This window comes from Stylophora pistillata, chromosome 11 (genome assembly GCF_964205215.1).
Source record: "Stylophora pistillata chromosome 11, jaStyPist1.2, whole genome shotgun sequence".
NCBI lineage: Eukaryota > Metazoa > Cnidaria > Anthozoa > Scleractinia > Pocilloporidae > Stylophora > Stylophora pistillata.
This window is the reverse complement of record NC_142529.1, coordinates 16835136-16841820: the sequence shown is the minus strand read 5'-3', so window position 1 is coordinate 16841820 and position 6685 is coordinate 16835136. Positions and strand designations below refer to the sequence as shown.

Below are 6685 nucleotides of genomic sequence, written 5' to 3'. Positions count from 1 at the left end.
TATGTGTCTTTCACTATCAGTGTCAATGTGACTTCATTGTCTCTGTCACTGTCTTTGTCTATGTGTCTTTCACTGTCAGTGTCAATGCTTCATCTCTGTCACTGTCTCTGTCTATGTGTCTTTCACTGTCAGTGTCAATGTGACTTCATTGTCTCTGTCACTGTCAGTGGCACTCTTTCTTAGTCATCGTCTCCGTCATTGTTTCTGTCACTACATCATGACTGTGTTTATCACTGTCACCGTTTCTGTCTCAGTCACTGTTTGTGTTCATCAGTGTTACTATTTATGTCACTTTCATTGTCATTTTCAATTTTACTTTACCTGATTCTGCAGCTGTCATTGTCAATCTTCCTCCTACCGTCACTTTTTCTGTCATTTTAAGTGTTTCTGTCATTGTAACTGACCCTGTCGATGTTTACTTAATTGTCACCGTCCCTTTCAAAGTCACTGTAAGTTACTGTTATTCTCCCTGTCCCTTTCTTTTATAAAATGTCTGTGATAATTTCCTCTGTCTTTCACTGTAACTGGCAGTATCAGTGTCACTGTTATTGACAATGTAACTAATAGTTTCTTTGTCACTTCTCTGTCCCTAAATTTTTCGCTGATACTTTGGCTGTTACTGTAATGTTTTCTGGCATTGTTACCGTCTCTTTCACTTTCACTGTCACTGTCACTGTCTCTGTCACTTCCTATAACTGTCTCTGTCACTTCCTATAACTGTCTCTGTCTCTGTCTCTGTCCCTGTCTCTGTCACTTTCGCTATCATTGTCACCGTCCCAGCACACCTCGAGTAAAGCCTCGTTTAATGCAAACCAGCTGGATACAAATCCCACAGATAGTATTGTATTCTTTAGGCTTCGATGTAACATCCTAATAATGATATACATCCAATGAGCCATATCGATAACATTGTCGAAAGAATCAAGAACTAACCCTATTTTACATCTCTCCAACTAATACGGCACGGACCTTTTCACAATCATGTTCAAGATATTTCCAATATGTACCTCACCTTTGTAAACCAAATATTTTGCTGAGCAGAAGGCTACTCGGTGGGTTCTAACATCTCTGGCATTTTAGCTATATCTTTCGCGAACAGATTGAAAACACAGCTCTAACTGCCTCCTGTTATATGATATCAAGAAATGGATAGATATTCTAGTCTTCTCGGATAAGGACGAATAAACCGTAGGCCACGTCTCCTGCAGGGTTAGGGGTAGAAGACGTTAATTTCCCACGCACGATATTACTGTGTGGTGGATGTCCTTCCCTGGGATGGGATGGGTGGGTATATCTGCCGAGATGGGTTGTATTGCCCTTTGCAGATTTTAAAAACATAGATAGATAGCTCACGAACAAATGGCAAACGACTTCCATTGGCTAATGAACGACTTGCACCCCAAACTTCAAATTTGAAATCGAGAAATCTGTAATATCACCAAACGGCCTCTCCCTAGTACCCAAAAATTCCTACATTAAATTACTGCAGCGAGTGCCATGTGGGATATGACGTAAGCAAGATACGAATTCGAACAATGTAATATGAACAATATTTAAATGTGCAACTCAGTTGTGGATGACTTTGCTGTTGATGTGCATGATAGCTGACAAACAACTGACAGCAACTCTAACATCCATTCCTTGATATATGCACAGCTAAAAGTGTGAACCAGTTGTTTTTTCGTATAGAAGACACCATTCTTGTGCAAAAGGGGCTTTCCTTGGTAATCGAATTCAATGCACCATGCAGTAAATAAGAATATCTCATTAGCTGTTTACAAACCGCCATAATGGTGTCTTTGAAACGAGAACACTAAAGTTGGTTTACATGTATTTCAAATTCCTGGGGAAAATTTACTCTTTTGAATTAAGTAAGGGAAATGAAGGCAAAAGTCAATATATTGAACCCATCATGGAAATCTGTGCGTGATGCAGTGGCTGAAAACAGACTACGAGAAACGTGCACTTTTTTCCTTCAGTGACCATCATGCTGTAATTTTGAAGGACAGTTACATCTGTGAAGATTCGCTTTGCTGAGTCTTTGATACAGCCGGTTTCCATGAACATATTGTTATCTGTAAATGTTATCAGGTTGACTGCGCGCGATGAAGATAACTAGCTTCAACATTAGAGAATATCGGGCACATTACCGATCTCTGATGCATAAAGAGATATAAATAGGACACCAATAGAACCAATATACCAGGTATTTTGCTTAAGGCCAGCAAAAGTCTTTAGTCCTGTTCCTCACAGCATCCTGGACAACGAGTTAATCTATCTGTAGAAGTAAGTATGCATTTAGACCCGGCATGTCAGAGATAAATCATTGATAAAACTGATACTATCTATCGTTAGGTAACTGTCCTGATCAAAAATTGGATATCGCGATACTGGAAGGCATTTCAAGAAGTACAGGCAAGCGGCAGCGAAGTAAAAAGATAAAGCTGATCGATGAGCTGGTGCACAGTCTTACCATCTTAAATATCTGTGTTTTCGGGTTTCTATGGTAATGGGTCCTGCGGCATTTACATGGCCGTTATAAATGTAGTTCAAATATATTGCCTCTAGAATCTTTCGCTAGTAGTCAGTCTTAAAAAAATCAGCTCCGAATAAAGCTTACTAGTTCATTACTATTACTTGTTTGAAAGTGTTTTTTTCTACCAGAAAGCCTCAAAATCGCTCGTTTGGGGCTTTCAAATGAATAAAGGCTGATAGTTTCGAAAGAAACTGTTTGGGGCTGCGTCGGTGGGAGTAACGAAATAATTTGGATATATCAACAAAGTTGAAATGGTAAATTGGCCGCCGTAACGATTACAAAAGCTGACGTTTCGAGCGTTAGCCCTTCGTCGGAGGGCTAACGCTCGAAACGTCAGCTTTTGTAATCGTTACGGCGGCCAATTTACCATTTCAACTTTGTTGATATATCCAAATTATGGGGCTTTCAAAGTTCGGCGGTTAATTCGGCTCGCTCTCCATAGTTTAAAAATGCGACAAAGCAGGCAGCTTACGCATCCAGATCGCACACCACCTCGTACTCGAAACAAAAATGTTTTACCTTCTAGGTCTTATTTTCCCCCCGAAATTCAACAGGCCACAGAAGAATTATCGAAACGCATGTTTGGAATTCCTTTGAGTGCCCCTAACGTCCGGATCCCTAAAAGAGTTCCAAATCTACGAATTTGCGTTCCATTTTCTCGTAAACCGTTGAATGGAATGATTCAAAACCGAGTCACCGTAACAGCTGAATAATCCTTCAGTAGCCTGTTGAATTTCGGGGGGAAAATGAGACCTAGAAGGTAAAACATTTTTGTCTCGAGTACAAAGTGGTGTGCGATCTGGATGCGTAAGCTGCCTGCCTTTTCGCATTTTTAAACTATGGAGAGCGAGCCGAAGTAACTGCCGAACTCTGAAAGCCCCAAACGAACGATTTTGAGGCTTTCTGGCAGAAAAAAAAAAACTTCTAAACAAGTAATGAACTATTAAGCTTTATTCGGAGCTGATTTCTTCTTAAGACTGACCAATAGCGAAAGATTCTAGAGGCAATATATTTGAACTACATTTATAACGGCCATGTAAATGCCACAGGATCCATTACCATAGAAATCCGAAACCACGGATATGTAAGATGGTAAGCCTGTGGCTGGTGGAAAAGAAAGGTGTTTCCCTTTCAGGAAATCATTTTGCCATCATCACGTTTGCAAAGGAAGTCGCTATTCAGAGCAACTTCCACGATAAACCATATCACGAAGAAGACAAATTAAAACGCTTTGTTCAGAAGACATTACGCGTGAGAACTAACGCCTGGGGAACACGAACAGATCTTGCCATGGATCTTGCTGCCAAAAAGTTGGTTACCGAACAAGGAGGAGACAGGCCAGAGGCTAAGAACTTCATAATCATGTTCACAGATGGTAAACCTTATACGTCAAAGAGAGATAAACGACCTAACATTCTGTTTGGGCATTCCATCCGAGTATTGGAGGTAAAATAAGTAGATTTCATCTTCATATACCACCTATTCAGGTAGTGATAGAAAGCACGTGGGTCCTGTAACCTACCCTCGTCTAAGATTTGTACAGGATTAGCAAACCTGAGTCCTTTCCATTTAACTGTAATTTTTCGGATGTATTTGGTGTTTCCATTCGGAAAGCACTAAAAGTAAATCATAAAAATGTAAAAATATCAACATTATATTTGAACCGAGCACCACAGTGATTTATATGAGGGGCGAAACAAAATTCACAGACAGCAATGAAATATTTATATATTCAGAGGTAGACGTGAAAGAAGAAAGCCGCCATAAAAACATATTTTTGGAACTTAGTAAACTTTCTTTAGAACATGTGAAGAACTATCCCGAGGATTTCAACTTGCACATGAGCCTCATATAAGAGCATTGCATTTTGTGACCTGGATAAGGTTTCATTCTCTTGTTTTTAAACAGAGGAAAGGTGTGAGCATAATTGTCGTTGGAGTCGGAAAAAAAATTTTAAAGTAAAGAAGACAATGTCAGAGATTACAGGAAAGAATGGAAAAGTGCTTCTGTATCCTGATTTTGACGACCTCTCTGGACATTTGGAAGATATTCTAGAAGCTACCTGTGGTGAGCTCAGAAAAAACTCCTCAATTTATGTTGGAAATAACAATTACTTGAAACATCATTGGGTTTTAAAACATAAACTGGTGACTCTGCATTTATGAGGAAGATGATGATTTACAAAAGGAAACAACTGAATCTGAGAAAGCTTATTCTTTCACTGAAATTACATACATAAGTAATCTGGTAAGTACCATTACACCACAGAGAGAATTGGTACATTGTTGCCTACAAGCTGTAGATGTTCGTTAGCTCATTAAAAACAGAAAACTGCTAGGCAAGGGGAGTAACAAATAGAATTGATGGTGACGTGCAAAGAAAATGGTGTCGATCTTATTTCTGTGTGTATCCTCTGTGTATGTCTCAAGTACAAATGATTTAAACGGACCAGCCAGGCAAGTGAAATGAAGGGCTGGTTTTAAGATTTTATGGGTAACGGTGAGTCAGTGAAAGCACAGTGATAGCAACTGATGGTGGTTACACTGAGTGCGGGTCCGAGTCTGAATGCAGTGTGACATGTGGAGAAGGGACGAAAATACTGACAAGAACCTGCACCAATCCTCCGCCATCTCACGGTGGAAAAGACTGCAGTGAGCTGGGACCAGCTCAAAAACAGTTCCTTGCGATGAAGGAATATGTCGTGAGTATTTAAATCATAGTAAGACTCGCTGACGCTGTTTCGGTGAAGACAAAATTATTATTTTTGTACTCAATTATTTTCAGGGTTTATCAGGGAGATACCAAACTCTGCTTGATCTCTTTTACATCTCTCTCTATTTTATTACCGCGCTCTGAACTTACCACTTTATGGCTTTGTTCGCAAAACCACACAAGAAATAATACATACAGCGATGCAATCAGTTTCCTTGGACCGATTATTTGGTAATGATAAATTGAAAGACGAAGTACAGCTAGAAATAAAAACATAACTCTTGCCAAGCTTCTCGGACAAGGTGCGTGAATGGGAAAAACGGGAAAAAGGGAATAAATTGAAAACAAGAACATAGTTCAACAATGGATAGCGGGTTAAAGGAATCATAGTAACTTAATCATCACCAATAATTTACTTTTCCACAGGCCTTTATGCAGAGCTGAACTTGGCATAGGAATTGTACTCGACAAATCCAACAGTGTCGGAAAATCTAATTTGGAAAAGGTTATCGTCTTCTTATGTGATCTCATGGGGAGATTTAACCCGGCACCGGAAGAAGGTCACTTCGGTCTCATTACTTTTAACAAGAATGCGGACCTGGCGTTTTCCTTCGCGAATTCAAAATACCATGACAAAGAAGCTCTCTTGTAGAGAATAGCCAATGAGCCTGTAAAACTGCATTTTCAAACTCGCACCGATCTGGCTTTAAAAATGGCATTAGACGAGCTGTTTACCGAGGGAGGGGGAGACAGACCAGACAAACCGAATGTCATGATTGTGTTTACAGATGGAAAGCCAACACATCCCGGCAAAAGCTTCAATTTCGAGACACTTGTTGCGAGTACAGAAAAAGAATTTAAAGAGGCTCGAAAGGGTTTTTTTTTTTACCGCGCGGAGAATGGATTGCAACATACACGCAAGCTAATTACTCGCGAGAGAAATAAGCGATAGCGCGTGCGATCAGATCTGCGAGTTGTAAACAAACATGGCCGCCATGAACGTTTCAAAATTGCCGGCACCTCTATTGTTTCCAGCGGAAGTGGTTGTTTGAGAAACAAAAATTGGAAAGTTTACCTCTTGAAAGCAGGTAGGAAAATGTTCTGATGGCAGGATTCTTGCCGAAAGGGGTCAAAAAAAGTTTATTTAACGAGCGAAAGTAGGATGTTGAAGTCGAAACCCCATCAATAAGGTCGCGTCGAGTGCATTCGGTCGATCTTACTTTGACCCGCGAAAAATTTCAGTGGATACCTCTGAACGCTACGATTTGTTTCGCCTTGAATTTGATTCCTAATAAAATGAAATGACCGAAAACTTTCCTAAACAACTCACTGGAAGATGAAAAGGAAAATGAAATCATTGTTGGATCCAGTATTGTAAACATTGACAGTTTTATTAACGAAAAGTGTAAATGTTGCCATAAAAATAACGATAATTTT

The 6685-nt window shown here is 39.8% G+C and overlaps 1 pseudogene; it reads left to right on the top strand.

Annotated features, from left to right (window-relative positions):
• Nucleotides 1–1912: 1912 nt before the first annotated feature.
• LOC148720334 (matrilin-1-like) lies at nt 1913–6200 on the top strand (annotated as a pseudogene).
• Nucleotides 6201–6685: the final 485 nt, after the last annotated feature.